Raw genomic sequence first — 10,220 nt, forward strand, 5'->3', positions numbered from 1 at the left:
TGCTACCCCTTTATAGTCACATTCACCACAACCTTCTCCCCACTATCTAGGGATTCAACTATTTATAAGATCCTAAGTTCTGTAAGTATTTTTTAAAAATCATATTTCCCTGAAGTTCATGAATGAAAAAAAATCCCGAGAGGGTAGTTAGAGAGCATTATGATTAAAGAGCTTGGTTTTTGGCATACAAGATGAGGGATCAAGTCTTATAAGGCCAATAGCTGTATAATCATGGAAATTTACTTAAATACTTTGATCCATAGTTTATTCATTCTTAATCTAGCTTAAGTGTTATTGCACAGATGTGAAGCTGAATGAAAAATTGGGACCTAAAATCTAAAACACACTTCCTTACTTTATCATTTGCTGGCAGTCTGTTAATTGTAGCACACCAAAGCAGTGTATGACCACCACCCACCTGAACTCATCCAACCCAATCTTGGAACCCGAGCAGACTCTTTTTATGTTGCATGCTCTCAACACTGCCCCGTTTTCATCTTTGCTCCAGTTTCCAAAAGGAACCATCCTATGGAGAAAAACAGAGCTCAAGATATTCAATTTCACCAAAAATGTTATTTGAAAAGTAATGACGCATTGGGTATTATTGGTTTTCTATTTTATCTTGCTGTCACTCTGTATGAATCTGTCTCCTTGAAGATATATGGCACACTGCTTATCCTAAGCTACCCTTCACATACAGAGTAGTCCAAGGCCCTAGCATAGGCAGATTCTCTTAGAGCTCCTCTAATGAAATTTTATTTCCTTGTAGGTTAGTATCATTGTCTCTTTCCATTTTTTTCCTTGCACTTGAAGTAGACAGACCTATCTCAGAACCAACACAGTTCTTCATAGGACTTACTGTGTGACGTTAGACATCAAACACAGCCAGCCACATTTCCTCCAGCTATAATGTGAGCACAAAAGTGCTCATACTCTCTAATGTTCCCTCCTGCTCAGACATTCTGAGAATCTAAGTCTGTCACTTAGCATGGCATATTGTGCAATTTAAACAATTTTTAAAATAAATGTGTGTGGGAAATATCCTAAGTATTTTTGTCGTTATTGCTTTTTATCCTCTGATTGTGAAAAATCTTAAAATCTTATTTAATGTGTTCATGTTTTATAATTGTTATGCGTATATGTATTTGTTTATTTTAAGACAGCTATTGAATTCAGTTTTAGTTGAAATGGGCCAGAACTGAATTGGAAAAGTACCTATAATGTAAAAGAAAAACAGGTAATGAATGTGATATTTCTACCATAGAGGAACTCAGATGAATCTATTTTTATTTGAAGAAATAAAACCTTCTAAATATTTGAAAAGCACTCAACACTTGTCACAAGCTCCTTCTGTTGTGTTAGAATATTTTTTCTAGCTAATATTTAATACCAACCATCTATAATTTCTTCTGTTTTGAGTTCTCATAAGCATAAAACTAAATAAGATAAAAGTTTCACCAGCTCCTGGCCCTCTGTCTTCTGAGGAGTTGATCACTGTGGGCGATTTCCCTGGCCACTGTTAGCTCATTATAGTCCTTATGACCTTCTGTTTGTTTCAGTTATAACATTAGAATTCCAATTCTGGGAAAAATAATTTCTTTTGACTAATGTGGTTCTTCAGTGTGCTTTTTTTTGTCTCTCTGAGGATTGCAGAGTTCATTTGCTTCATTCTCTTAAGAATTCACTATTTGTCTATGGCCATGCCACCCTGAACAAGCCCGATCTTGTTGATCTCAGAAGCTAAGCAGAGTCGGGCCTGGTTAGTACTTGGATGGGAGACCACCTAGGAAGACCAGGTGCTGTAGGTGTAAAAAATAAGGGATTGTAAACTGACAAGGTCTTTGCAATCTGTGAGGTCAACCAAAGGTTGCCTCCCCTAAAAAAGAAAAAAAAAAAAAAAAAGAATTCATTATTTTTCTATTTTTCTTTTTATTCAATATTTGTTAGTAAATTTACTATTTATTAGTAAAACACGAATTGTATTTTTCCCTGTTTTTCTCTCCCTCCATACCCTCTCCATTTGCTTTGGGCTTTTATATAATGTAATTACAGTGAGGTAAAATATAATATCAATTTTCAGGTATCTCACTAAAAAATATAGATTCATTATTTAAAATGGCACAAATAAATAAAACCCAAATACAAATATGTACATACATTCTTCATGTCTTCTCTTTCAGACTTCTATATTGTTAGCACAAAGCTACGTTAGATTTTTCCAGTGGGAGTTATACACTAGTGCGACATGCCCCAACTGCAGGGGGGCCACATCTTGTTCTCCGGGGGGGCCCTGCAGAAAATCCTCTCATTAGGCTGAGGAGAGGAAAAGGCATCCCTTATTACTTACCTGTGAAAAAAGAGGCAACACTCCGAGAACAGAATAACACCTTTCTAAATCCTTCTCTAAATCTCCAGCCTTTAAATCCTAGCTGTGGGAAAGGGGATTAAAAATCACCAGACTGGTTTTGGATATTTAATTTTGGGTAATTTTATGTGTTAATCAGTAATTGGAATGTTGTCATTATAACCGTAGGATCTCAGTCTAAATTTGTAATATAACATGCTATTAAAATCTTATTCACAGCATAACATAGTTGGAACTATGTAAGGAAGTATGTATTGATTGACTCACTTCTTTTTTAATTCAAAGTAAATCAAGTATTCTCCATCAATAAACTTAAATATCTACTAAATAACCATTGAGGCATTTTAAGGTGGCTTTATGCAAATAAGACAAAGACAAATAATTTCAAGCTAATATTTTAATAAAACAGTGTAAATATTTTAATAATATACATTACCTACTTTTTAATATTTTATATCTATATGAGGTTAGTTTTCTTTAGCTGTGAATAAACATTTTATCTTTTTATTTGTAATCAGAAGCATTGAGAAAATAGTCATTTCTGACTGTAATCATTAGTATATTATGCAGTATTTTGAATGTAATTTGGGGTTAGAGACTCTCTCTTTGATTTATTTATGATTCTGTACAGAAATTTAGAATAATATATTTGAATATTTAAAGCTTTCTTAGAGAATACAACATATTAAAGCAAATTAATAATTAATTTTTCCTATTAGCTTGTTTCTGTGTATAAAACTATTTTATAGTCATAATGTTTATCATTTTTAAAGTGCTTTATATATACTATCTGAGTAGTTCCTCACAATCATTTTTTAAAGATAGTAGTAATATCTGTGTTTAGAGATGTGGACAAGACTTAATAAGTAGAAATGTTATATTTCAAATTTCATTTTTTTTAAATATGAACTTTGTATTGAAGTATACTTACCAAAAAGATACAGTTAATAACTATTTTTAAAAGTGAACTCAGCCAGTTACTCATAACCACAAAGTCTCCTGTGCACTATGCCAGTCACAACCTCTCTCAACTATGCCTAGGGTAACCACTATCCTGGGTTCTGACATCATACTTAATTTAGCTTGCTCTTTAACTCTAAGTAAATGGAAACATATGGTAAATTCTCTTTTGTGTCAGTTTCTTATGATCAACATTATGTTTGTGAGATTCATTCATGTTGTTGAGTGTACCTGTTTTCTCATTCTGATTGTACATTATATTCCACCATATGACTATACCAAGAAAGAAGAAATGCTATTGAAAATGACAAATGTGTTGGCAGATATTTAAGTGAAAATTGACTGAATATTGACTAATATTGAAAAGTAATATTTTGTGGGTTGTAAAATATAGTTGAGCTAAAACACATCACAAAAATATTTATTAAAAAAGCAGGAAAGATGTAAATGAAGTTAAAGAGTTCTAAATTTCTAAAATTGTTGGAGAAATTTTAAAGTAATAATTTGTATTGACTCTCATAAGACAACTCTGCATGATATAAGCTTTGGCATTTAACTAAACATGGTTATTTGAGGAAGATATAATGTTATACTGAGAAAAATATCTGATGAAGACTCCTTAAAAGTTTTATTTTAACAATAACAAGCTACCATATATATGTGTATATATAAAAATATATAATATATAATACCATATATTATTCATACAATAAATAATCATTCATTATTCAATATTTATTAAACTACTATGTGCTAGTCAACATTCACATGCTTGGGATATGTCAGTGAACAATGATGAAATTCCTATGCAGAGAACCTATATTCTTGGAATAGGGAGACAGATAATAAACAAAAATATTAAAATTAATAAATTATTTAACATCCAATATGTATGAAGGTGATTAGGATATGAAAAAATTTCAAAGAACATATTAAAGAGAATAGGTGTGTTTTGTTGATGAATAGTTGTTGGAGGCAGAGGAAGGTTTCAGTATTAAATGTGGTGATCAGGTCAATGCTTGCAAGAAGATGGAGTTGGAACAACATCTTGAAGAGTTAGACGCACAGAGAATCATGCCACTTCCATGGATAATTTGAAATCCTTCCAGGCAGGAGTAATGGCCAGTGCAAAGACCTTAAGCAAGAGTAGGCTTGGTATGTTCTGGAAACAGCATGTCAAAGAAGCTGAAGCATTAAAAGTGAGAGTGAGAGTTGTGGAGAGGCAAAAAGGCCCCAAATTGGGTAGGGACTGGAAAACAGTTGTAAAGACTGTCTTTTACTCAGTGAAACAGGAAACAACCAACTCAGGGTTTTGTGAAGTGGCATGGTCAGACTTAGGTTTTAAAATACTTACTTTGGCTTCTGTAATAAGAATAAACTGTAGTTAAGCAACTCTAGAATCAGGAAAACAAGCTAGAAGTCTATGCAGTAACCTAAACCAGACATAATAGTGCCTCAGTCCAGGAAAGAACGAGTGAGGAGGTGAAACTTTATGCGAGTTTTAAAATGTTTTGAAGGTAGAGCCAGTAGAATTTACTAAAGATTGGAAATGGGCTATGAGAGGAAAAAAAGAAACAGGTTCAAGATTTTTGATTTGAGTGTAGAACTGAGATAGGGAAGGATATAAAGGAAGTTGTTTTTGTTTTTGTTTCATGAGAGTGTCGGTCAGGACTTAATCTTTGGATATATCGAGAGTAGAATATTTATAAGAAACCCAAGTGGAAGTCTCAGGTAGGCAGGTAGTGGATATACCAATGTGAAGTTTGTATGAGAGTTCCGGACTAAGGATATATACTTGATAGTCATTTGTATAGAGATGATGTTTAAAGTCATGGGTCTAAATGAGATCACCAAGGGAGCGAGTAGAGATCGTGAAGAGTCCAGGACCAAAATGAGCCCTGGTGGATTTCATCATTCAGAATATAGTACAAAGGAGGAGGGTTCAGGATTTGATGCACAAGAGATTTTTTTTAATTTTTTAATTTTTTTTTTTTTTTTTTAATGAAAAAGGAGAGGAAACCAAAGGAACTAAAGAGAACTTTCTAATCTTGATGGAGGTCTGAGGATCATGAAAAACATGAGGGAGGAAGGGATTAAATAAAGTAAAGAGTCTTAGACTGTAGTGCTATTTTAAGAACATTTCAACCAGGTGATGGCAAGTCCTAAAGTTATCTCCATTTGAGTTTTGTATCTCTCAGGATTAGGCCTCCATTAATGCTGATGACATTGGCTGCGGGGAGCGCATTGGAAGCATGGACTCAACACACAACACAGGTGGATCCATGAGTGCCAAGGCAGTCAGCCCTCTCATTATGCTCCCTGCAGCAGGATATAGGGATGGTGCATTATCATGGGCAAGAGTGTGGTATAGTAGAAATTAAGTAAAGAACAAGAGGGAGAGAGTGTTGAATTATGGGAAATGCTGATATCTATCAGATCAAAGAAGAGGAGAGCTAAGAACTATTGGATTTAACAATGTAGAACTTGTTAGTAAATTTGACAAACATAATCTAGTCTTAATGGAGTGGTTAGGACTAAAGCCTGATTTGACTGGGTTTAATAGTGAATGGGAGAAAAGAAGACTATGAGAACAGGTTACACTTTGAAAATGGTTTGTTATAGAGAAAAAGCAAAACAAATGATGTGCTGAGTGGGAGGTAGATTAAAGCAAAAGTTTTTCTTCTGAAAATTGGAAGACTTTAGTAGCATGTTTTTATTCTGATGGAAAACTTCAGTAATGAGCCAAAACACTTAGTGGCTCTGTTATCGTAATGGCTCTTCATGCATCATGCTTCTCTGTTTCTAGGCCTCTTGGCAATATGACTTTGCTCCTATCAAGAGGTAGATTCTCTTTCCCCAACTCTTGCATTTGGATTGAACTTGTAACTTATTTTGACCAACAGATTTCTGCAGAAGTGACATTGTACGCTTTCTTAGACCAGGCTTTAGGAAGCCTTGAAGCTTCTACTTTTAGCCTCCTGAAGCACTCTCGATGATTTAAAAAAGTCTAAACTAAGCTAGTGGTAGAGAATAACACATATAAAGGAGAACTAGGGTGGTTCAGTTAACAGCCAGCAGCAACCACCAGAGCTATCTGTGAGGCTATCTTGGACAACCCAGCCCTATTCAGATCTCCAGATGACTGCAGCTGGGTGAGTGACAATTCCCTTCTAAGTGCAAATTGCCAACCCATGATTCATGAGACATAAGGAATAGCTGGTTGTATGTCAATAATTTTGAGGTAATTTATTAACAGTAATTGAGAGCTAATGGAGACCCCAAACACCTTTTTGAAATCTTACTTTTTACATTTCCTTCCTTCCTTCCTTCCTTCCTTCCTTCCTTCCTTTCCTTCCTTCCTTCCTTCCTTCCTTCCTTCCTTTTCCTGAATTCCTACAGGATTTCTATGGTATCTGCAAAAGTACATTTTACTGACAAGAAGTAAATAATTTTTTATTTGAAATAATAAAGGCTCTCCTAAAAAATAAAAGTATAGAAAACAATCTCTATAATATAGTCTTTGGAGTTAAGTGTTCCTAGACATAAAGTAATAAAGTAAAATCCTAAATTCCTCAGTAAACTTCTAAACTGCCTAAGTATACTTTGATGTAGTGTCTGTTATTTAACAATTAATTACACAAAACATTAATTCATGTTAATGGTATATATATATATATATATATATATATATATATATATATATTCTACCACTTAACTGTGTATACTTTAGCCACTTAACTGTATAACCTTGAACAAGATGCTTAATCTTTTTTACTTCATTTTCTTCATTTGGAAAATGTCATAAATCTGGTACCTATCTTACAGATATTTGTTAGAACTGAATGATATTACATTTCCATATAATCATAGAATAGGATCCAGAATATAGTAAGCACTGAATAAACTATTAACAAGTATTATTATCATATGATATAATACTTGGTTTTTCTCATTATCATTTTAAAATATTAGGTTTGGCTAATAATTTTGGAGATGAACTGACTTCTTATTAACAAATTTAGCTAAACATTTCATCTAATAACATCCTTTATTTACTTTATGTCTATGTTACCTGGAATCAACTAAGTCCTAAATCTGTGACAGTGAGTAACTATTGGATTTATTCTCTGGAGTAAAGTCAGTGCTTCCACTGAAGTCAATGGATTTAATTGATTTCAACTATTTAAATGGATTTGGGGAGAATATTATAAAACAAAAGATAATAGTCCCAGAGTTTATTATCTTTAAAAAAAAAATAACGTTTCCTCCAGATTGTCCAAGAAAGACATGAAGTTATCATCTACTGCCCTAAAAAGTCCTTTTCTGTTTTGTGACTTTATAAGAGTCATGGTTAATCATGACTCACCAGGTCCGTAAGAACTCAGGACTTCATGTTGTTTGTATATTAAGGTTGTATCGTACATGCTATTATAAAGCATCTTGTGGCTGGTATACAAGAATGCAGTTCATACTAACAGATGTTTGGGAAGGAAATTATTTGTTTAATTTGTTTATGAGTCAGAGGATTTTTGTCTGAATGTAATTATAGGAGGAGATTATAATTTATGAATGGATTGTATTCCAAAGTACATTTGTGAATCAGTTGTTTAGGACTAAGAACATATTTTTATGTATAAACTAGGTTAAAAGTTATTTTTTCCCAAAGCCCCCAAATAGCTGCTCTAACCCATTATTTGGCTGACAGTATCTGTCTCTGGAGAAATGGCCTCTTCCTTTTCTGGCCAGTTTGTTTGTTTAGATTCCACTGGCGATAGTTTTTTCCTCTTTACAACATTGGTTTTCCTATGCTTTCTCATGAGACCACATAAGCCCTAAACCACCCTGAAGGACTACAACTGTGGTCTGACCTATTCTTGGCAAAATTCACAGTGTTCCAAAATTATCTGCCTCCCCTTTCCCACCAACGACATATTCCATTTTTTGATATTGCTGATCTTAGGTTACAATAAGAAATCAATGTAGCTTAAATCTTTTTACCCTAATAGGATTGATAATTATCCCAGGAGTATTTCTAATTTAAAAAGATACGTGTTTATCCAAATTACTGTATTTGGTGGACTACAAAACTAGCAAAATGAAGGGGAAAAAACCCCAGACATTTTGGAGCAATGACATTGGAGTCAGAGCCAACATGTAGTCCCTTTTCTGCCAAAAGTCTGTCCTAGGAGTCATCTTCTTTAATAAAATTTGTATCTTATAATTTTTCCCCTTTGCCTTTTTGAACTAACATATTCTCTAAAATTTATACTCAGTAGTTCCCATTTTACAAACACTGATACTGAACAAAAAGAAAAAGAACAAGAAAAATTTTATATGTGTATATATATTGCAGTTTTCCTAAATGTACTTTTTCCTTTTCACAAATCAGTAGATGCCTAATTATTAACTAATTATGTTATTTCTCAAACTAGGTAGTGTATTCCCTCTATGAGGAGTACTTATTTTTTAGGACTCTATTGTATGCCTAGAGTTTAGCCTACCACCTGACCTTTAATAAATCCCTAATAAATACTTAATGAAGTAAAGATTTTAAAATCACTTCATATTTGGAACATGCCACAATAGACACATAAAAATACATGAGTGGAAAAAACAAGGTATGCTCTGTAGACAACATGATAATTTAAACTTTTAACTTTAAATATTTCTTCTATTTTTCTGGGGAAGATAGAGGATAACTTGTTTTTATTATAAATAGTAAACACTTTTACCTAGAAAATCATTTTGATTTACTTATAGAAAAAGAAGAATGAAATGTTCAGAAAGAAAATATTTTTGCAGTTTTCAAGCAAACCATATATATTCGAGATCATTGTCATTTTTGTGGAGAAGGATTTTAATAATAAGGTATACATGTATAAATGAAATTGAAATACATGAAGTGTGTGTGTGGTGGGGAAACCTGAATTTAAATATGCAACTTGAAGTGAGAGTAATGCAAGGTTTTATCTACTGATGTAATGCCATACAGTGCAATAAACTTAAAAGTGCTCCACACAAGGCTGTCATGTTAGATGGTATTTTTATTTTGTTTAAACAACTTTTCAGTTTCCAAAAAAATTTGGGTGGCCCTTTCTGATTTACACTTGCATGCTGACATGTGAAACATGAGTCTATGAGGTCTGGAGAGAACATAGCACCAAACAGATGGAACTACTTGTTTTTTAACAGGTATGAGTTAGTAACATGCAGTCATGCAAAAACTTGCTCTTGTTTAACCTATTTCTAAGACTGACTGTGCAGTTGCTGTTAAGTCAGACTTAGAGTATTGTGGCATACATCAATATCTTGGCGGATTCTTTTCAAACAAGTCATCTGCTTTTTATTTTCAGCTATTCTTAAATTAATTCTTTAAATGCAGTTTTAACAGAATACTGCCTGAAGAAACCATCAGGATTAAATTAATTAAAATAATAAATAGCTTCTTAGCTGCAAACACTTGCATACAATCAAGACCTTACAAAATATTATTTTTGTACTAATATTAGCAATTAAAAAATGGCGTTACTCCACATATTTTCATACATTAGTATTTGATCTAAAGTCTAAAGTTATCCCAGAATGGTTACTCTTACGAAATACACTAACACAAAGGAATTTCTTGTTAGAAAGTTTTCTGCACATTAATTTTCAATTTGAGAAAGTTAACTCCATTGAATCTCAAGATTGTTAATACATTGACAATTCCATGTGCCAAGAAATATTCAAAGTTGTTTACCTAGTGCTATCGATGAGATTTATCTATTTATCTATCTAAGCCACAGGAGATAGTTGGTAGTATTATCACTAAACATACTAGTGTATGTTAATCACTCATTAACAGCCAAAGATTTATGCAAGATGGTTTATCATACTTTTGCTCATTGGGTTGTAA

The 10,220-nt window shown here is 33.0% G+C and overlaps 1 pseudogene; it reads left to right on the top strand.

Annotated features, from left to right (window-relative positions):
* Window positions 1-1,690: 1,690 nt before the first annotated feature.
* Window positions 1,691-1,808, top strand: LOC120615228 (uncharacterized; annotated as a pseudogene).
* Window positions 1,809-10,220: the final 8,412 nt, after the last annotated feature.

The sequence above is a fragment of the Pteropus medius genome, unplaced genomic scaffold, assembly GCF_902729225.1.
Source record: "Pteropus medius unplaced genomic scaffold, Ma_sr-lr_union100, whole genome shotgun sequence".
Classification (NCBI taxonomy): domain Eukaryota; kingdom Metazoa; phylum Chordata; class Mammalia; order Chiroptera; family Pteropodidae; genus Pteropus; species Pteropus medius.